The following is a 24,056-nucleotide window of genomic DNA, read 5'->3' on the forward strand; positions in this document are numbered from 1 at the left end:
TCTCCTCACTTCTCCAAAGAACCAGATAAAATTCGGTTTATGTATAAGAAATTATATGAGACAGATAGCACATGATGACTGGAAGACTGGCTGAATCTTGGCAGTTACCTTCACAGTCTCTGCCTAGTACCTTGTAGCTTAGCAGGGCTGAATCACCAGTCTCTCCCCTACTTTTCAATTTGTGATATTAATAACTTCCTATCATTTTTAACCATAAATGCTCTTCTAAAACATGCAGGAATATCTATGTGATGGGGCTTAGAAATGAGTTGATAATGTAAAGGTCTATCTCACTCTCACTTTGAGCCTACTTGTCTTTTGAGATTACATCAATGGGGGCAGGGATAAAACAGTCTGTTCTATATGGTAATTGAAGGTTCTTGTAACAACAGGGATGGAAGAAATAAAACATTTTATCATATAAGGCATTTAAGGGTTTTTGCAACTGTAGGTATGTAAGAATCTTTTACCTGAACTTACCATTCATTTTTCATTCTCTGTCTCTCTTCTTCCTTCTCTACCTCTCAATCTCTCCACTCCCCTACATAACACAATGTGTTTATAGAATGACAGAACTGGAAGAAATATTAGATCCTCCATCCTACTTTTAGGAATTGTAATCCTTGGAGCACTTGAATTCTGTGTAGCTGTATCAAAGAAACCTAAAACAGTACAAAGGTGTTCAGTGAGTGGACAACTAGATGCACCAGCCCTTGTTTAAATAAAAGTACTTCAGTTTCATTTATGCTGCTATTTTAAAATTATTTTAACTGCATATCTAGTCTGTTTTTTCTCATTTAATAAGCTAAGAAACTATAGACTCAGAAAGCTCAATTACCTAACCAAGGCTATGAATAGGCAATGTCAGAATTAGGACAACAATTCAGGTAATTGGTTTTTAAATTCCAAATTGAAATTAGAAATCCAATGACAGTGGTAACAATCTGTCATTCTGGGATTGCCATAGTTTATGAAATACATCATGAAGAGGCAATTAAGAAAGTAAAGTGGCTGGGCGCGGTGGCTCACACCTGTAATCCCAGCACTTTGGGAGGCTGAGGCAGGTGGATCACGAGGTCAGGAGTTCAAGACCATCCTGGCCAACATGGTGAAACCCCATCTCTACTAAAAATACAAAAATTAGCTGGGAGTGGCAGTGGGCACCTGTAATCCCAACTACTTGGGAGGCTGAGGCAGGAGAATCACTTGAGCCCAGGAGGCAGAGTTTGCAGTGAGCGGAAATTGCGCCACTGCACTTCAGCCTGGGCAACAGAGTGAGAATCCACCTCAAAAAAAAAAAAAAAAAAAAAAAAAAGAAAGAAAGAAGTACCCAGGCAGCAGTAGTGACATTATCGTAACAAGAATATGAGGGATATATTATGCAGGGTTATGTTAGTTTGCTTCAACTGAGTTATTGAATATATAAGATAATTTATGTTGAGCATCTGCTAAACATTAGCATATAATTTTTCTATACACCTGTTCCACAGCCACATATCTATAAGGGAAGCTTCTAGCAGTTTGTTCCTATGTGACTGCAAAATCTGGGCCAATCCTTTTTATCCGGTCCTTAGTCTCCCCATCTATAATGAGGAGAATGAAACTGATCTCTAAAATAATTTTCAATTCTTACATACTTGGTTATTTAGTTGGTGTGTGCTATAAAATGGGGGGCAAATGTCAAGAGAGAGAGAGAGGGGGAGAGCAAATGAGAGACAGAGACGGAGCTAAAAGGAAAACAAAAATAGCATAGGAAAGATGTAAAACAACTTGTTTTTAAAAGTAAGGTGTGTATGTATGTATGTGTGTGTATCTGTGTGTCTCTGTGCATGTGTGTGTCTGTGTGTGTGTGTCTGTGTGTGTGTGCGTGTGTGCTTGCATGGGCATCACACTTCCTGCATACTCATACCTGTGCAATTAAACCACAAATGAAGGGAAAAACATGCCAGCACACAGACTGGTCTTCCTCAAATTCCTGATAATAACCCCACATGAGGGCTTAATGGTGCCCAGCAGTCAAAATATGTTTCCCAGGTCCAGTTATTCTCCCACTCCTAGAAGACTACTTCATATTTTATTCCCTCATTTCAAACCCTGTCTTCCAACACCTCCTCCCTATATCTCACTCTTAGCTGATAATTTTGCTTCCTATTTCACTGAGAAGATTGAAGCAATGTGAAGAAAACTTCCACAGCTCCCACCCACTTATTGGCAACTGTATGCTCATATATTCTGCCTTCCTGACTGATAGTCTAGATAAATGAACTGTATTCCAACAAAGGCCATCTCTTCCACATATGGGGTAGTTTCTATTCCTCACCCCTACTTCAGGACAACAGCCCAATAATTTCCCATACATGCTGTGTCCCTACAGAGTCAAGTCCAGTCCCTGCACCCCCTGCCATTCTAGTTGATAATTATCATCATCATACAAGCATGCCAGTCTCTGCCTCCCCACTCTAGTTGACACTTATCATCACTATACAAATGGGTCTTCTAATCCCTAAAAAGAATAGGAAAAAAAAGGCAATCTCTCTTGACTCTAGTTTTCTTGGTGGCTTCTTCTCAACTTATTTGTTGCCTTTTGCTCCACTAGTCCACAAAAGCAGATAAAGTTAGAACCAAAATTTACTATTTCTAATTCATTTTTCAAAAATCCTCTGCAGTATTTATTTTCCTCTTATCTCTTCACTAAGACTGTCAAAGTTACCAATGACCTCTTCTTCACCAAAGTGAATTCTTAACTTTCAGCTTCTTTGATATATCAGGGGCATGCTATATAATTAATCACACTTTCCTCCTTGATACACTTCCCCCACTTAGCTTTCAGAATACCACACTGTCTTGATTCTTCTCCAGCCTCACTAACTCTCCTTTTCAGCCTCCTTTGTCATTCCTCTCTTTCTTAACCTTTTAACTTTGCAAAACCCCAGGGACCTCAAACCTTAGACTCTTCTCTTTATTTCTTATGCCTGCTAATTTCATCCTGTCTCATGGTTTTATACATCTTCTGTAGAATGATACTTCCTAAATGTACATCTCCAGTCCAGATCTCTGTTTCTAACTCCAGGTATTTAGACCACATGTATGTCTTCTTCACATTTCCATTGGTCTGAAAGAATCAAGTCCAAACTTGACATTCCCAAATGATCTCTCTGATCTTGGCTGCCAGACTGTATTCAGTCACTATTTTGTCATTCCAATTGATGGAGAAAAGCTTGGGGCCAAAAATCTTGACTCTTCTATCTCATAACCCTCATTAAATCTACTTTCAAATATGTCCGAAATCTAAACATGACTTGTCCCCATCTCCACTGCCACCATCTATTGTACATCTCCTAAATGATTTTGGTCTTGCTACTGTCTCCATTGCCCAAAATGATAGTAGATTTAGGTTTGGAAACGAGTAGACATGAGCTAGGTGATATTAAAATGAAATTCAGCTAATACAACTCCTTTGTTTAAAACCTTTCATTCAATGAAGCCCCACTTTACTCAGAGTAAAAGGTTAATTACTCAGAATAATTATATGAAAACAAGTTCTACAAGGCCTGAAATAACCTTGCTTGGCATTGCAAGTATTGAAAACACAAGTCTTTCAGTGAACAGTTATTCCATATCCCTCATATTTCCATGTGTAGGGACTTCTGTTGGGGAAAAAAAATCCACTTTATATATTATTTGTTAGCTTAAAATATATAGGAAACATTGGTTCAGCAATTTCTTTTTTCCTGTCCATTTTGGCCTGTTTTCTCTCTGCTATCACCTGGTATGTGGTCCATCCCTTTGTGGGTGCCCTGGGATCCGCTAGTTGTGCCAGTTACTGGGTGGGTAGCTATTAGATTGAGAATGAGGGGAGGAATTTAGGCAAGCTCCTTTGGCTACATATCTAAGTCCTATTTTCCAGCTTATATCAATTCACAATTGACATTTTGATCACTGTCTTTTAGTCTCTAGTATTCTATTTCTCAAATATTTTCTGAGAATCCAGGCAGAGAAGAGAAAAATGTTATCTACTGATTCTGTTGAAATCCCAACATGTTTAAGGATTGAGATACTAGTTTCTACGTTCCTCGTTTTTGCAGGCACCACCTGCAGATAGGAAGGAGGGTATAGTGGAAAGAATGGGGCTGTGGTGTCAGATGGTCTTGGCTTCTCACATCAGATTTGTTACTTACTGATTATGTCAGCCAGAGTCGAGTTATTTAACTTCCTCAGCCTCCTTTCCCTGATATAAACAACGGCATGAATAATGACTCCCTCGTTGGATTGTTGTGGTGTTAAAAGAAATGATACACATGGAGTTCTTGGAAGGAAACTTGGTACAGATGGATACTCAGAATTATTGCCTTTCCCTTTGTAGTAGTAACCCACTGGATGAATGATTGAAATCAAGAGAAAAAGTTGTTTACAAACTATACAAGTTGAGTGGTAGGAAGAGCATTTTGGGGAAAATGACAGTCTTTTATTTTGAAGGGAGAACAAAATGAATTATCATCTTGGAAAACTAAAGTAGACTAGTGACAATAAAAAGGCACCAGTAAATCTGTCTGAAATGTCTACATTAGCTAATGTGGGTGGATTAAGAGGACCCTTGATTCATTCAGCCCACTGCCTGTGTTCCACATAATTACAAGTGCTTATGGCTTATGCAAGAATGTTGTTGATCATTATATGACAGGCCCACAAGTGTTTGTCTGTGTTAGAACAGCGACACTCACTGGTTATTTGTGATACTGACAGAAATGCTCACTACTAAAAAACATCCCGTTACAAAGCGAAATTTAAAATGATCCTCATAAATATCAACAAGACAAAAAAGGGATTAAAAAAAGAAACACAGATATACTGGAGCGTAAAAAGAAATTCACACACACACACACACACACACACACAATGGTTGATGCAACTTGTGATGTTCGGCCAGAAGAAGAAAGAACACAATCAGTGATTACTATTTTTAAATTATAGGAAATAATCTAAAACATTAAATCCTAAAGTATATCGTATAAATATTTTGATCAATATAATGTTAAGAGTTATCCAATATGAAATGAGCTATCCTGGGTGTGGCTACCTGTCTCTAGAGGTACTCAAGTGTATTTTGAACAACCATTGACTAGAGTACCCTAGAGAAGATTCATATATAACATTAGGAATTCTGGATGATCTCTAGAAGTGTTTCAGCTTCAAGTTCCTGATACTCAAAGGCTCACAGCAAACCCACATTTACGTGGCTTGGAAGCTAATCATAGTTTTCATAGTAAAAGCTGTCTCCTTCGCTGATATATTATGAAACATTTTCTTAATTGTTAAGGCCCTACTGGCTGTGGAAAGGTGAGTGCTTTTCAAATCAGTGTCTGTTATTCATCAATGATAATTACTCACTGCAGTGAGATATAATAGAAGTATCTCCCATGTCTCACCTGTTGGATGATTTTATGTCACCCAACACAAGATAGTAAGAATGATTGACCCCCCTTTTTTCCTAACCCCTAACCTCAGTAAAATATTCAAGTCTCATGGTAAAACTAATCTCAGATTCAAGGAGGAGATCAATCTGTGTGAGTAACCAGTAGGACACTACCCAGAAGTCATATTTTATTTTCTCTCCCTCATAGGCTGGTAAAAGAGAGACATGATCTGAGTGTCAACGAGTTAGATATGCTGCTTAATAGTCATAATCCCCCAAAGCATGGAAGAGAGAGTCAATTAATCTGGGGCCAGGATAAGCTGGAGCATCTCTTGTAGATGTTTTGTCATTTCTTATTTTAGAGATGTTTAAATTTGGAGATTGATAAAAAACTGCCAACTTGCCTAAGGCAGTAGAGTTTTAATAAACTCATTTATATAATGAGAGCTCATTTTCCTTAGGTAGCAAGAACATTTTCATATATAAATCAGTGCACATAAGATCAATTGCCAACACAAGAGAAAATGCAACCTTACTGTCCACCACCAATTTACTACCGAGAATAATAAACCACTTTGTTTTCATTTCTTTATTTTGAAAAAGAAACACGTATTTGGACAAAAAACAGCAGTGGCAGCAATTATGTTTAAGTTTGCTATTTCAACCATTCACCTCTTCAGTTAGCATTGGGGTGTTCATATCACAAGAGGATTTTCAGGTTTATGAATAAAAACAGAAACATCTAGAGAGAGGCTGCTCTGTAATTTCAGAGTAGAAAGGAGACATTTCCATGAAGAACACAAAAAGGGTGGCAACATGTGTGGGAATGGAGCATGGGTGGAATTTGGCTCAAACTGTTAGGCTCTGTTTTCTTAGATTTATTTCCAAACAATAGCATCTGCAAGAACAAAACCCAGAAATATATTTAAAAACATCTTTAAAATTTTCAATCTGATTTGACATCTGATGGAGATATGAGGTGCTCTATTTTACACCTCAACTTTTCTAGAAATACATAATTTTAAAATCAATTAAAAAATTAATAACTTTTTCAGCTACTTGATAGCTTTAAGTATTACAAAATATCATTCAATGTTTTCAGTTAGGCTTACTGCTATCTATTAATTTTTTTTTTTTTTTTTTTTTGAGACAGAGTCTCACTCTGTCGCCCAGGCTGGGCGCCATCTCAGCTCACTGCAAGCTCCGCCTCCCGGGTTCGCGCCATTCTTCTGCCTCAGCCTCCTGAGTAGCTGGGACTACTGGCGCCCGCCATCACTCCTGGCTAGTTTATTTTTCTTTTTCTTTTTGGTAGAGACAGGGTTTTACCGTGTTAGCCAGGATGGTCTCGATCTCCTGACTCAAATGATTTTTGGTGTTGCTAAAGGGAAAACAAAGACCTTATTATCATAAGAGGGTTATAAAATAATGTGTTAGAAAATGACTGAACTGAGGCAGGCGCGGTGGCTCACGCCTGTAATCCAGCCCTCTGGGAGGCCGAGGCGGGTGGATCACGAGGTCAGGAGATTGAGACCATCCTGTCCAACATGGTGAAACCCCATCTCTACTAAAATACAAAACAACAACAACAACAAAAACAAAAACAAACAACAACAACAAATTACCCTGGCACGTGGGTGTACGTCTGTAGTCTCAGCTACTCAGGAGGCTGAGGCAGGGGAATCGCTTGAACTCAGGAGGCGGAGGTTGCAGTGAGCAGAGATCATGCCACTGCACTCCAGCCTGGCAACGGAGCAAGACTCTGTCTCAAAAATAAATAAATAAATAAATACTTTTAAAAAAAGAAAAAAAAAAGGAAAATGACCCAGCTGAAAACCTGTCAACTGGTGACATCTACATCCATTGCCTCAGATATGTTGATGTCTGTTAAAGATATGCCAAAAAAAGAGAAAGGCATAAGATTTTTTCAATGTGTTTTTAAAGTTTCAAAGAAGAATGATAAAAATCAAACTATAGTAAGTCACAGGCAGTCTTTCTGAGTGAGGGGCAAAGTCACTGTGTAGGTGATGGAGTCAGGGAACATGATCTGAATCTTGCTTCTGTCAATTTTGTTGCATCACCCTACAAAAGTTGCTTCATCCTACTGACCTTGGTTTCTTCACTTGGAGAGTAGTAATGATAATTACAATAATAATAGCAATCATGATATCTAGAATAGTGCTATTGTTCTATTTAGCCATTCCACAATGAATATATATCTCAAAACAACATGTAATACATGATAAACATATACAGTGTTTATTTTTCAACTCAAAATAAAATTTAAAAAATAAAACAAAACAGCACTATTTTGAAGATCCTGTGATATAATATATAAAGCAGTAGCACAGTGGCTGGTGTGGATAAACACTAAAATACACAGAGGCTCCAGAATAGCCCAATGGCTCTCTAACAGTCTGATGGAATTCATGTAGAAAATATGATGAGAGTCTTGAGACAATCATCATATTTTCAGGATAGGTCAGTTTCTGACCCTTAAGGAAAGATTATAGACTACAATTTCCAAATTGTGGACAACAGTCCTTTAAACATATTTTATTTCCACCGGGCCCACTTTCTACTCTTACTCTTTCAGCTTCCACTGCACATCACCCTGCAGCTCTCCAAACAGACCATCTTCCTGTGGGCTCCTCCACCAAACACGGAGAGACTCTTCCATTGAAGTGAATCAGAAACATTGGCAATGCAATAAAGTGACAAAACTATTTAGGTAAATAACACCCAAATCCTAGTTACAACACGTGAATGTTATTTAATCATTCTAGTGCCAGTTTCTTCACCTATAAATTGCTATTGTAATACTGTACCAATCTGATAAACTTATTACGGAGAATTAATTTAATGAGAAAAGCATATGCAAAGCACAAGGACATGTAAGTAGATGCCCAAGAAAGTTTAATGTCCTTTTTATCCCTGTGGCTCAATTTCTTCATCTGTAAAATGACGGATTTGTGCAGGTGATTTTTAGTTTCTGTTAGTGTGAAATATTCTGTCTCCATGTATTTCCATAAAATGATCTTTGCTTTTTAATGGATTTCTTCTACATATGACAAAGCAAAACATGAAAAACAACAGGAATATATATATATGGAATTTATAGACCCACTCTAGACTGAAACTGATTCTTTTGAGTGTCAAAATTTCCAGAAGCATAGATCTCATTGTTTATCAGTAATGTAAACCTGGATCTAGTTACTGGAAATAACAATTGAGCAAGTTGTGAAAAATCATCAGGGTTAAAAATGCTCACTAAAATGACAGGGTGACAAAAGGAATTTCAGAAAAATATTAGCCTCTCTTGTTTTTCTATTTATATATTTTTTCAAAAATTCTTTGAAAACATTGTATTATATTAATTAGATCCTGTATGCCTTTTTATTTAAGTTTTGCTTATTTTAGGATATGAGGCAGAAGCTCACAATAATGTTTTCATCGATGGCCTGTGCCAATTTAGAAGAAAAATTTACCTTTTCTAAACACCTTTTAAAATGGGTATCAAATATATTCATTAGAGGATTTGGATTAAAGTGAAGCTGACCCAAATTTATTGCCTTTAATTTAAAGATATGGGGTGGATGAAGATGGTCGAATAAGAACAGCTCCAGTCTACAGCTCCCAACGTGAGTGATGCAGAAGATGGGTGATTTCTGCATTTCCAACTGAGCTTTGAAGACAGCAGTGGTTCTCCCAGCACGGAGTTTGAGATCTGAGAACGGACAGACTGCCTCCTCGTGGGTCGCTGACCCACGAGTAGCCTAACTGGGAGACACCTCCCAGTAGGGGCTGACTGACACCTCATACAGCTAGGTGCCCCTCTGAGATGAAGCTTCCAGAGGAAGGATCAGACAGCAACATTTGCGTTGTGCAATATTTGCTGTTCTGCAGCCTCCGCTGGTGATACCCAGGCAAATAGCGTCTGGAGTGGACCTTCAGCAAACTCCAACAGACCTGCAGCTGAGAGTCCTAACTGTTAGAAGAAAAACTAACAAACAGAAAGGAATTTCATCAACATCAACGAAAAGGACATCCACACCAATACCTCATCTGTAGGTCACCATCATCAAATACCAAAGGAAGATAAAACCATAAAGATGGGGAGAAACCAGAGCAGAAAACCTGAAAATTCTAAAAATCAGAGCACCTCTTCTCCTCCAAAGGATCACAGCTCCTCCCCAGCAACTGAGCAAAGCTGGATGGAGAATGACTTTGATGAGTTGACAGAAGTGGGCTTCAGAAGATTGGTAGTAACAAACTTCTCTGAGCTAAAGCAGGATGTTGGAACTCATTACAAATAAGCTAAAACCCTTGAAAAAAGATTAGATGAATGGCTAACTAGAATAAACAGCATAGAGAAGACCTTAAATGACTTGATGGAGCTGAAAACCACAGCACGAGAACTATGTGATGCATGCACAAGCGTCAGTAACTGATTCAATCAAGGAGAAGAAAGGGTATCAGTGATTGAAGATCAAATGAATGAAATGAAGTGAGAAGAGAAGTTTAGAGAAAAAAGAATAAAAAGAAATGAACAAAGCCTCCAAGAAATAGGGGACTATTTGAAAAGACCAAATCTATGTTTGATTGGTGTACCTGAAAGTGACAGGAAGAATGGAATCAAATTGGAAAACACTCTGCAGGATATTACCCGGGAGAACTTCCCCAACCTAGCAAAGCAGGTCAACATTCAAATTCAGGAAATACAGATTCTCCTCAAGAAGAGCAACCCCAAGACACATAATTGTCAGATTCACCAAGGTTGAAATGAAGGAAAAAATGATAAGGGCAGCCAGAGAGAAAGGTCCGGTTACCCACAAAGGGAAGCCCATCAGACTAACAGCAGATCTCTCGGCAGAAACTCTACAAGCCAGGAGAGTAGGGGCCAATATTCAACATTCTTAAAGAAAAGAAATTTCAACCCAGAAATTCATATCCAGTCAAACTAAGCTTCATAAGTGAAGGAGAAATAAAATCCTTTATAGACAAGCAAATGCTCAGAGATTTTGTCACCACCAGGACTGCCTTACAAGAGCTCCTGAAGGAAGCACTAAACATGGAAATGAACAACCGGTACCAGCCACTGCAAAAACATGCCAAACTGTAAAGACTATCGAGGCTAGGAAGAAACTGCATCAACTAACAGACAAAATAACTAGCTGACATCATAATGACAGGATCTAATTCACATATAACAATATTAACCTTAAATGTAAATGGGCTAAATAACCCAATGAAAACACACAGACTGGCAAATTGGATAAAGAGTCAAGACCCATCAGTGTTCTGTATTCAGGAGACCCATCTCATGTGCAGAGACACGCATAGGCTCAAAATAAAGGGATAGAGGAAGACCTACCAAGCAAATGGAAAACAAAAGAAAGCAAGGGTTGCAATCCTAGTCTCTGATAAAACAGGGTTTAAACTAACAAAGATCAAAAGAGACAAAGAAGGCCATTACATAATGGTAAAGGGATCAATTCAATAAGAAGAGCTAACTATCCTAAATATATAAGCACCCAATACAGGAGCACCCAGATGCATAAAGCAAGTCCTTAGAGACTTACAAAGAGACTTAGACTCCCACACAATAATAATGGGAGATTTTAACACCCCACTGTCAACATTAGAGAGATCAACGAGACAGGAAGTTAACAAGGATTTCCAGGACTTGACTCAGTTCTGCACCAAGCGGACCTAATAGACATCTACAGAACTCTTCACTCCAAATCAACAGAATGTACATTCTTCTCAGCACCACATTGCACTTATTCCAAAATTGTCCACATTGTTGGAAGTAAAGCACTCCTCACCAAATGTAAAAGAACAGAAATTATAACAAACTGTCTCTCAGCCCATAGTGCAATCAAATTAGAACTCAGGATTAAGAAACTCACTCAAAACCACACAACTACATGGAAACTGAACAACCTGCTCTTGAATGACTACTGAGTACATAATGAAATGAAGGCAGAAATAAAGATGTTCTTTGAAACCAGCAAAAACAAAGACACAACATATCAGAATCTCTGGGACACATTTAAAGCGGTTGGTAGAGGGAAATTTATAGCACTAAATGTCCACAAGAGAAAGCAGGAAAGATCTAAAATTGACACCCTAACATCACAATTAAAAGAACTAGAGAAGCAAGAGCAAACACATTCAAAAGCTTGCAGAAGGCAAGAAATAACTAAGATCAGAGCAGAACTGAAGGAGATAGAGACACAAAATCCCTTCAAAAAATCAATGAATCCAGGAGCTGGTTTTTTGAAAAGATCAACAAAATTGATAGACCACTAGCAAGACTAATAAAGAAGAAAAGAGAGAAGAATCAAATAGATGCAATAAAAAATGATAAATGGGATATCACCACTGATCCCACGGAAATACAAACTACCGTCAGAGAATACTATAAACACCTCTAAGCAAGTAAACTAGAAAATCTAGAAGAAATGGATAAATTCCTGGACACATACACCCTCACAAGACTAAAGCAAGAAGAAGTTGAATCCCTGAATAGACCAATAACAGGCTCTGAAATAGAGGCAATAATTAATAGCCTACCAACTAAAAAAAGTCCAGAACCAGACGGATTCACAGCTGAATTCTACCAGAGGTACAAAGAGGAGCTGGTACCATTCCTTCCAATCAATAGAAAAAGAGGGAATCCTCCCTAACACATTTTATGAGGCCAGCATCATCCTGATACCAAAGCCTGGCAGAGATACAACAAAAAAAGAGAATTTTAGAGCAACGTCCCTGATGAACATCGTTGCAAAAATCCTCAATAAAATACTGGCATTATACATATATATATATATATATATATATATATATATATATATATATACTGACATTATACATATATACACGTATATATATACATATATAGAATATATGTATATATGTATATATACATATATTAGAATCAAAAGTAATAATGTATATGAGAATTCTTGTCAAAATAGGCAGTGCTATATAAATATTAAAGATAATTATTATCAGAATGATTATTTAGTGCCAAATATGTTTTAGGTTTGGTGTCAAATTACTTATATTCATAATCACCAAAGTTTACAATAAGTACTATTATCCCATTTTTATTACTGAATATGCTCAGTTGAAAAAATGAAGTTAATTGCTTAATAAAACATAGAGCAAATGTCTGGTGTTCCCAGGACATAAATCCAAGTCTGCTGATTTCAAGGCTTATCTGTTTCCTGCTACTTTTTTTGCCTGCCATTATAAATCCCACACAGAGAAATCTCTATTGATGCCAATTTATATTAAGAGATAAAATGTGAAGAAAGTAAAATGTATAAAAGGAGACCTGATACATATGGTTTACCTCTGTATTCCTAAGGCCTAGGCCATTGCTTGACAGTAGGCACTCTATAGTTGTTGAACGAATGTAATATTAAATAGAGTAAAGTCATACCGAAATCCATTATCCAGAAACCTTTTATTATTAAACGACTGAAATCTACCAGAAAACCAAAGATTGTGCTAAGTTGTAGTAAATTTGAAATCTGGTTATTGTACTTCATTCACCTACTGTAGCTTCCCAGAAGGACATTTGCAGGCAAATAGATACGGCATATTAGATCCATGGCACCATTTAATTTCTTCAATTTAAAAATGCCAGTGTTGACTAATTTCGTGTATTCAGGTGGCAAAGTAATATGCCTCTCACCTCCTATCCTATCCTGCTGCTTTCTCAGGCATGGTACAGATCAAAAGAAGAAAATGGTTTACTTAGATGTTTTCTTTCCCTGTTGCTCCAGACACATAATGGCCAGTGAAATGGATCTGAAATTGGAAGGAGTGTAGAGGCCGGGGGAAGTATACCTATTTATTAACCCCAGTTTGTGTTCATTATCATTGAAGCTAAAATGGAAAGCTCTTCTGGGAAGGTCAGAAAAACAAAGCAAGGAATTCCTTTCCTACCCACTCACAGAATTGAGTGACAGCTGACAATTTAAGAGTCCAGATGTATAATTTGTCCTATATGTTGGTTTTTAGAACTTAACAACAACAACAAGGAAAATCCCACTGTTACTGCCAGCTGACATGGACCCTATCTGTGTCTTTCTGAACAACCAGTTTCTCAAATGTCAGTGATAATTGATACCTCCATCATAAACTTCCACTTCTTTATCTTAAAAGCAAGTCATTAAAAGCAGGCTGATGATTCCACCTCTAAATTCACTGGCCTGTCACAGATGAAGTCAGCGTCGCCAGCCACCCTTCTCTTATGCCTCTCCCCTCTACCCTGATTCCTAACTTAGCCTCCTGGCCTAGCAGACGTTCTGATTTTCCAGAGGAAGGAGTGTTATTATGTGCCTTTCAGAATCATATGATTAATTTTTTGACATTAGTCTACCCTCTACAGTGTGAACAACCCATAATATACCTGGAGAAGAATGTAGAAGAGAAATTAAATTCACAGAAGATTCTCATGAGGCTCTTTGGAGGTAAGCATTTTCTATTATTTGACAAAGTTCTCTATTGGTTTCAAAAGCCAGGAGAAGAGGAACTTAGAATTTAAAGAAAATAAATGTGAGTTTCAACTCATCCTCTGCTATTAATTCCAGTTTGATATTTGATTATGGCACTTACATTTTTTCAGGGCTCTTTTCACACCTAGTAAGTGGTTTCTAACTAACAGGCTAATTGAGAAACTATAAATTAGTGGTGAAGAACAAAGGCTCTGGATTTATAACCTGGATTTGAATCTTCCTGGGTTTAAATCCTGGTTTCATCGATTATTATCTACGTGACTTTGGGTAAGTTGCTTAGAGTCTCTGTGCGTTTGTTTCCTCACCTGTAAATGAGTGACGTTATAATAGTACTTATCATATATTTTTGTTATGAACATTAGCAGGATACTGCTGAAGATCACAGACTCTGGAACCAGAGTGGATTTAATGTCTGTTTCTATTGCTTAATGACTGTGTGAACTTGGATAAATCACTTGACCTCTCTGTGCTTCACTTCCTATATCTCTAAAATGGAGATTGTCATCTGCTTTACTGGGTTGTTATAAATAGTAAATGAATCAATAAACAGATGTAAGGTACTTAGACCACTGCTTGGCACATGGTAAGCATTCAATACATGTTAGTCATCATTATATGAAGGACTAAATTAAATACAGTATTCAAAGCTCATAGCATATTTATTAATTGTGTATTACGTATTGTGCTAGGAACATGCAATAATGTTCAGGACAGACCGGGCTCTGCTTTGGTGGTGCAGATAGTCTAGTTTAACAGAATATATTAGTCACTCTATCAGTCCGGCTTTCTCCTGCCCCACAGTTTCTGACTTGGTAGAAAAGCATGTCAAATATCCACGAACCTAATTGTACTTATAATAACTAGTGACACAATAATTGGGCAGGTAATGTAAAGGCACAATCTTGTGCTTCCATTGATTTATAACACTTTGTTAGTTTATAAACTCCTTCCTGCAAAAATCTGAATGTCTGTTGGCCCAGAGTTCAATAAAGAAAACAGATTAAGCAGAGAGTCTTTAGAAGGTTGTGGTGCAAAGCTAACGACTCTAAAAAGATAGGTTGGAGCTAAGCCCTGTTTGTTTTAACATTCCAAGAGCTTCTGTACCATCCAGTAACAATAACGATCAGCAAATGAACAGAAAGAACCCCTGCATTTGAGGAGCTTTGTGTCTATCTTGTATGGAGACCAAAGCCCACCCGCATTGCCAATTACTGAGCGGTATGTCAGCAGCTATATCGCCATCTTCTGGGAGCGTGTTAGAAATGCAGACACTCAGGCTTTGCCCCAGACCTACTGAATCTTCACCTGTATTTTAACAAGATCCCGAGGCAATTACTATCACATGAAAGTTTGGGAAATGGATTATAAAATTACTGTGCAATTATTACACAATTGGTCATACATTAGAAATACCACACATTAGAATCACGGGGGAAACTTAAAAAATGATGAATGCCTGGGTTTCAAATAAAATAATTCTGACTTAACTGGATGCTGAGCATCTGAAATTTAAACATTTTTCCAGAATGATTTTGCTGTGCAGCCAGAATTCAGACCCCTAAGCTAAATATTGACAAGCCCCAGGCCTTCGTATCAAAATACAACTATTTATTTCGTGTGCTCTAAATCAAAGAAATGTTAAGGCATACTGAATACAAATATTTTGTGGTTAAGAAAGTTCCCCCCTACCCTTTGATTATTTCACGTGCTGTTTTCAGAGTCCTATGAACTATTTTTCCGTTGTCATTTCAGGATTTAGAATGCTGACCTGCTTATTTTCATATGGAAGACAATAAGCTGATTCCCTGTAGACTGAGCTAACGGCCATCTGTTATGATGGGACAATGCTGATTCAAAAAGTGTCATTTGCCACTTTATCTGATGTCAGGAGGCAAGACATGAAATCTGAGGACCTTTAATAACTCACAACACCTTGTGTGTAAGATCCCCGGGGAAAGGCAACCCCAAATTAGAAACACGTTTCACTTACTGATACCTTAGGGATTCCACTTTGAGGGATGCCTTTATCATTCATACCTTTTCATGGCGTGAATGGAAAACTGCTGCAATGCTGCTTCTGTCCTAACGCATTTCATGAGTCAGCACATGACAAAGGGAAGGGACACCCAGGTCAGCCCCATCATTGTATCTGAAACCAACATTTCGAATATAATTGGAATGATTACATACGATTCTACATGTTGAGTGATGGCACAGCAGCTGGTGCCCAGTTGGTTGCTATTATTATTGTTGTTGTTGACATTATGATTATGCTTATTTTGTGCTATTTATTAAATGAATATACTTATCCCGTAAGGCTCCACGTGCTCCTGAAACTCCCCATGGGTGAAAATATTTGTCTCTCATAATGTATTCCTTTATAAGAAACAGAGATTCAGGGACCATGTTTATAAGGTAATCTTTAATTGTTCTTAAATATGTATTAAATATTCATTTAAAATAAGAATAAGAATGCACAACAAATAAGACAGAACCAAGATAATTTTATAAATCTTGATAACAATGACATCTTTCAAATTTCATACAGCATGTCTTGCTTTATTTTTAGATTCTTTTTCCATCACAGTTTAATTTAGATGCTTTGTTGCCATTATGCAAATTGTGAGTTTCTTTTTCTTCCTATATTTTCTTACTCCTAAAGTTTTTGGTTAAGACTTCAGGTTCTTTTACAAAATATGCATTACTATTTTCTAAAAGATAACAAAGTGAACTTTATTAAGATTAAGTTTGTGGGTGACCAGTAAATACTAACCTTATCATAATTATTAAAAAAAAAAAAAAAAAAAAAGTACACAGTAAATAAACCACATAGTGGTAGCTCCCCCTAGTGGAAATTTCGAAGTAAAGGAGGTTCTAACAAAATAGTTCCACATTTGCAGGCTTGATTCAAGTATATTTAGAGATCAGCTATGCCAAATATCCACAAACTTAAAGGAAGAAAGACGAGTATTCAAAATGTGCATGTTTTTCTTTTCTTTTGAGAGGGAGTCTCGCTCTGTCGCCCAGGCTGGGGTGCAGTGGCGCGATCTCGGCTCACTGCAAGCTCCGCCTCCCAGGTTCACGTCATCTTCTGCCTCAGCCTCCCGAGTAGCTGGGACTACAGGCGCCCGCCACTACGCCCGGCTACATTTTTTTGTATTTTTTTTTTAGTAGAGAGGGGGTTTCACCGTGTTAGCCAGGATGGTCTGGATCTCCTGACCTCTTGATCCGCACGTCTCGGACTCCCAAATTGCTGGGATTACAGGCGTGAGCCACCGTGCCCGGCCCAAAATGTGCATTTCTTAAAGCAATAAATCCAGGAAACTATTGATTTAGATTCTTCCACTTCTGAATTGAGAGACCCGCGGGAAGTTAAAAGCTCTCTCATGCGCCACTGCACTTCAGCCTGGGTGACAGAGCGAGACTCCGTCTCAAAAAAAAAAAAAAAAAACTCTCTCATTCTCTGATTTCATATACATATAATGAGTACAAAAACACTCACCTCACAGAGTTGCTGTAAGGATTAAATAAAATCTATTCCCCACTTCCAGTTGATCTCCACACCAGTAAAAGTGTGCAGCATGCAGGAATCAAATTTGAATCCTCTTTCTCCCTTACTTTGCCTCCCGTTCAACTCATTAGGAATTCGTGTTTTTTTCTATGCCACTCCACTCCATATGGGCACCTAATCATCTGGCCCAAACCACCATCACCTCTTGCCTATATTATTAGAATAAGTCCAAGCTGCCCTCTGCTTCCTTCTCTTGTTTTCATTAGCTTCATGCTGCATGCAGTAGACTGAATGAAAGCTGTGTCATGTCAGCCTCGGGTCCAAACCTTCAATTGCTTCCCACTGCACTTACAGCACTTCTGGCCCTGTCCTCCAAGGCCTGCAGTTATCTGGGAGCTGCCTGTGCTTCCCTCCTCACGCCATACCACCCACCTACACACCCGCCCCAGCACAGTTCCCCCACATGGGTCAAATACTGCAAGTCTCAGGACTCCTAACTGCTTTTCTCATTTTTCATGTGTCTTGTTCTGGTGCATCTTGCAGGTGTCAGCTTAAATAACCTTTACAGATTTCCCTGTCTAAATTTGGTCTCCCACCTCTCAATTTCCCTTTTCATAGCATCCCACTGGTTCCCATCAGGGCACTCGTTACAATTTGCAGTTATATGTTTGGTGGCTTATTATCTGTCTCCTCCATTAGAATTTAAGGCATCAAGTCTGTCTTGTTAACCATTAGATTTCTAGTACCCTGAAAAGTTGGTGTTTTAAAGTCTCTATTGAATAGTTAAATAGATTGATTCATTTTTATAAAATTACTCCGCACACGTTGGCCTGAGTAGGCACTTACTAAGTGAGAAATCTCGCTAAGTGACAATCTTTTTCTCCTTCCAGCAAAGTATGTGCTCTACTAGTTCTCAGTTCTGGTCGTGATTATGAGCTACTCTTCATGTTATACTGACTGTTAAATGTTTTACATAATTAACCAATACTGTGGTTTGTCTTCCCAGGCTTGGAGAGCAGATTTACAGTGAAGCAAATAAACACTCGATTCCCCTGGACCTTCTAAGAACAGAAAAAATGCTCACTATTTTGGTAAGATATGGTTATGCTAACAGACTGGTGAATGTGACATTAATTCAAAGAGGATTAGAGAGTAGCTCCTACACAAGAAAATGTGACAGGCAATGACATCATATACCTTGTATAAGAAAGGAAATTGAAAGAAGACTTTCTATATTTGACAGTAATCTGAAAAATGTATATGGCAATACTAATAAGTTATGAAGCAAAACAAAAATTTAAAAATTATAATAATGTAAAAAAGTTCATCAAGCATTTTAGATGAAGCAATGATTTGTCTTTCAATTTTTTTCTGTAGAAAATGTTATTAAAATGCATTCAAATAAAGACTCAAGGAATATGTAGTCTAAATGTAAGAAAAATAATTATAGAATTGTGATAGGCAGTTACTTAAGACACATACCTCATGTTATCTTTCTGGATTTTTTGAATGATGTTTATGGGTTTTATGGCCATTGACAAATATATAATTTCTTTTATTTCGTCATTCACTTTTTAATTCTATATTTATAATTTTGTATTCTTTTTATCCAAAAATGTCCCCAAATTTAAGACTACTGAGGCTTCATGAAACCTGAATCTTCCCTGATGCTTGGTTAAGATGATACAGACTAAGTATTGTTTTCAACTGGATACACCGGAGATATATTCTTGTTTTTGTTTTCTTTTTAGTTATGTTAATGAGCTTTTTAAAAATGACACAAAGTGGCCTACACAATTCCAACAGTAGTGGATTCAAATTCAATTTCTTAATTAAAAAAATATAACTTATCTTTTACAGGAAGGAGTAAATATACATAATAATATTTTCCAAAGCCAAGAAGAAATGGAATAAAAGAAAATATTATTGGAAAAAGATCAATCTAAAAGTTAAACTAATATGCAGAATGCAGGCTATGACTTCATCTAATTTTATTAGAAGTTCATAGGAGTTTATGTCTGAGTTTCCTAACAACCAACAATAAGAGATAAATTCAGACACATGAATTAGATAATCTATTATAAAAAAAAACCCAAAAATGAAAACCTGTTTGTTTATGAAAAGCACAGTTCAGATTTATTTCTGGACTTTAGATATATGCTTTTCTTTGGTAGCTGATGCGGAAAACATTCCATAATGATATGAACAGCATCATCAACTACATTTTCAAGTAAAAACAATGAGTTTCAGAAATTTTTGTCTAACACCCTCTGAAGCAGGCTAATGGTGTAAGTAAAATTTAGGAAAAACAAGCTCTATTGACAGCCCAAATAATGGAACCCCAAGCCCTGCTTCATAGGTCCCTGCTGCTAGTATTCCAAGAATAGACAATGTGTTGGTGCAAAGTAATGGTTTTCATGTTTTTGCTTTGGCCTGGGAGGATCTGAATTATGACTAATCCACATGGTTGTATAGATGGACTACATGTCTTCATATGCACATGTGCTGGGTTGGGGCAAAAATATTCCAAAAGAGATGAGGAGCTTCTTTTTTTTTTCTTTTTATTATTATACTTTAGGTTTTAGGGTACATGTGCACAATGTGCAGGTTTGTTACATACGTATCCATGTGCCATGTTGATTTCCTGCACCCATTAACTCGTCATTTAGCATTAGATATATCTCCTAATGCTGTCCCTCCCCCCTCCCCCAACCCCACAACAGTCCCCAGAGTGTGATGTTCCCCTTGATGAGGAGCTTCTTGAAGACATTTGCCTGAATGTTTTCAACCTTAACTTGCTATAGTTGCAGAAGGACAATGGGCAAAGATATGTCTCTTCAAGCAGTACTTTCAGGAACTTATCAGCATATAACCAAGGTCTTGGGCTTTAGGATTTTATATAATCTTTAAATAAGCATAAATATTTCATGCTTTCCTGACAAAATATTTTTATTTAATTGCACCTGTACCTGTTAGAGTGTATACATAAGAATAAAAATGTTTTGCTGACTCCTACTTCCACAACTGGAAATTCCTAGGGTGGGGTCAAAATTTATTTTGCGTAATTAACTCAGATGAGAAGAGTTTTTTTTGTTAATTTTAGTTTAAGTGTGAAGAGGAACCTCTCCCTCAAGTCATCTGAGGTGGAGTTTGGACAGGTTCTTAGCTAGTAAAAATTTAGGAGTAGGGTCCCTCTAGGCCTATCTCATTATTTTAGTCAGAATTTTTCTATTCTCACGAAGAGTTCAGAGTGGTTCGGAAATGCTCTTTCAAACATGAATATGATTAGGAAATGGTTATTTCCTCTTCATTCTTTCAGTCATTCATTTCTTGAACAGAAATTGAGTGCCAATTATAAGATTATATATATTAATACTACACATTCTGAAGCCAATATGACTGTCATTTATGATCTGTATGATTTTGGACAAATTACTTAGCCTTTCTATATCTTTATTTCTTCATCTGCAAAGTAAAGATATTAATGTTAATTATTTCACAGGGTTATAACAAGAATTAAGTGAGACACTATATGAAAAGCACTTTTAATGGTGTTTGGTATCTAGTAAACTATCGGCACTTCTATGTGCCAATGCAGGGGATAAAACAATGATAGAGACAGACATTATTCATGTTCTTACTGATTTTGGCAGCCCTGAGAATGAGCCTGTCGGATCTCTGGCTCCCAGGAGCATGCATGACCAGCTTCCCAATTGCTGTGCTGTAAAATCTATTACTGCTTTTGTGCAGAGGCCTTATGGCTGCTCCCTGTCAATAACAAAGTATAGCAGGAATACTAAGGTGGCACCCTTCCTGGGAGACAGGGAACTCTTCTAACAGGTGACTGATTTTAGAACAAATTCATGCTTACTGGGTGTGATGGTAAATATTGAGTGTCAACTTGATTGGATTGAAGGATGCAAAGTACTGTTCCTGGGTGTGTCTGTGAGGGTGTTGCCAAAGGAGATTAACATTTGAGTCAGTGGAATGGGAAAGGCAGACCCCTCACCCGCCAATCTGGGTGGGAACCATCAAATCAGCTGCCAATGTGGCCAGAATAAAAGCAGGCAGAAGAACGTGAGAAGACTAGACTTGTTTAGTGTTCCTGCCTACATGTTTCCCCTGTGCTAGATGCTTCCTGCCCTTGAATATCAGACTCCAAGTTCTTCAGCTTTGGGACTCAGACTGGCTTCCTTGCTCTTCAGCTTGTAGATGGCCTACCGTGGGATATCACCTTGTGATCATGTGAGTCAATATGCCTTAATAAACTCCCCTTTACATGTACATCCATCCTATTAGTTCTGTCCCGCTAGAGAACCCTAATACACCAGGATTTAGGAATAGTGAAGGCTAGCGTGGTAGATATGACAATAAAAAGAGGTGACACAAGACAACTCTTTGTAGTGATGTAATAATCCTTTATCTTGAATTCAGTAGTAGTTGCACAACTCGGCACATGTGGTAAAATGACATGGATTATACACACATATGGCACCAATGCCATTGTCCTGGTTTTGAAATTATACTATGGTTGTGAAAGAGTTAACAATTGGAGAAGATCATCATCAAAAATTGTGGCATAAGAACCCCTGAAAACTATTTTTCATTAAAGCAGTGAGAAAACTGACAAGCATCATCAGTGTCATTTTTTTTTCAGAAATCTGGAAATGAACCAAAGATTTACACTAATCCAGAGAGAGTTATTGAAGAAAAATGGCTTAATTCATTAATAACGGCAAGTATTGGGTATTTTGACTTATTCTACTCCCATCCTATTCTGTTTAGGTCTGTAGTAAGCTTAAAGTAAAGCAGCCTACAATCACAGTGAAAATAAGGAGTCTTGAAGTTGCCGGATGGACACAGAATGAGATTGGGGCCCCTTTAAAGCCTCATTCCCAGTTGTCACTATTTATCCAGTTTTCTGGTTCCCTGGGAGACCCCACTTGCAAGTCCCTGAAGACCCTACTTGCAAGGCTATCTTGATTTGACTTGAAACAGAGCTCACAGAAATGTGCAAAAAAACAAATGATTTTAAATATCTTTCTATGTGCTTCTTGACTATTTGTACACTCCTTTGCAGAAATATCTATTCAAATCCTTTGCCCATTTTAATAAGGTTGTTTGTCTTTTTGTTGTTGAATTGTAGGAATTCTTTATTCTGCATATGAAATCTTTTTCATATACATGATTTGCAAAGTTCCTTACAATTATGTATCCATAGGACAATCTTTCACTTCATGTACTTGAAAACAACAATAGCAAAGCAATTCAAAGAGGCAGAAATCTGTTAAGGAATCTATTTGTATGTACTATTTGTGTTGGAATATTATTTCTAATATTATAAAATAATAAATCTAACAGGTAAGATTGTGAAGAATGTTCAGTTTCTCTGTTTCCAGACCTGATCTCTGAAAACTTGAAGGGAACTAGTTGAGATAGGGATCCATAAGAAAAAAGCTTCACAGACTCTAGGGAAGATACATTCATTTTCTGTCTCCTGGATTATTGGAGTGGTCACCAGATATTCTTTCTTGCTTCTAGTCTCTCTCACATTCAATCTATCTTGCATTCAAAATTGCCTCTTTTCAGGACACTGGAACTTCCCTGACCTCGCCACTGAAGGCCATGTAGGGTGATCTGTAAGTACTGGAGCATAAAGTTAGAAAGGTAAAGATGTCTACATAACAACTTCTATTATAAAAGAATCGTAGTATAAAAATCCCAACATACAACATACATACCCACACACACATACACACACACAGACATTTAGTCTAGTTTAGGTTCCCTCAGAAGAAGACTGAGACAAAATTTCAAATACAAATAATGTGCTTAAGACGTGCAGAGAACCCCAATAGAGAGGTGGGAAAGTGATAGAGGAAAGACAGATAATAGAGTATATTAACCTGAAACTTAGGAAATTTAGTAGTTTGTATTTGAAGTTTTATCCACTGTAGAATTTTGAAACACCAGTGCAAAATGTAATGTCTCAAAATTAGCACATCTGAGGTTCAAATTGGTCATGATCTGTGCCATCTCTAGAGAGCTGTCTATTGGTGGCTCCCAGCTTAAGCGTAGGTAAGTGAAAATAAACAGTAAACAGTAAGGCCTGAGGGATACATATGACTCTGCACTCCATAAAAAATTTTAAAAACCCAGTCTTAATTAGATCACATTCCAAAATATTCTTTAATGAGTCATTACTTTATATTCTCAACACCACTAAAACCCCAATTTGTCTGCCTCTCTGATCCGTTATCCTAATACTGGTTTAATAGGGAAGCAAGAGAGTGGTAGCAGTCCCATTCCTCACAATTTTCAAGATTAATAGGTGGGTGGAAAAGTGTGAGTCTCTTTCCAAGGAAAATGAGCAAGGGTCTTCATGCTGTTCATCCTAGAGTTAATTGCCAATGCCAGAAGAATGTGATGCTCTGATTAGCCAGATCTAAACTGTGCGTCGGTAATGACAGCAGAATTGAGTGAAGTCAGCAGCACCAGAAGCACACAGGTGCACACAGAAGCAGAGAAGGAGAATCTGGGAGTCGTTACTAGACTGACAGGACCAATAGTCATTACTAAAATGATGGAGAGTGGATGCTGG

At 37.5% G+C, this 24,056-nt stretch overlaps 1 protein-coding gene and 1 long non-coding RNA gene across 2 annotated transcripts in view; one reads left to right on the forward strand and one right to left on the reverse strand.

Moving 5' to 3' along the window:
* Positions 1–24,056, reverse strand: part of ANO3 (anoctamin 3) — a 471,431-nt gene that overhangs the window by 358,147 nt on the left and 89,228 nt on the right. The gene's annotated exons all lie outside the window — the stretch shown is intronic.
* On the forward strand, positions 13,852–16,252 carry LOC129484312 (uncharacterized). Its single transcript, XR_008658408.1, has 3 exons — positions 13,852–13,899; positions 14,310–14,527; positions 15,697–16,252. It is a non-coding gene; the product is annotated as an uncharacterized lncRNA (long non-coding RNA).

The sequence above is a fragment of the Symphalangus syndactylus genome, chromosome 6, assembly GCF_028878055.3.
Source record: "Symphalangus syndactylus isolate Jambi chromosome 6, NHGRI_mSymSyn1-v2.1_pri, whole genome shotgun sequence".
NCBI classification, from domain to species: domain Eukaryota; kingdom Metazoa; phylum Chordata; class Mammalia; order Primates; family Hylobatidae; genus Symphalangus; species Symphalangus syndactylus.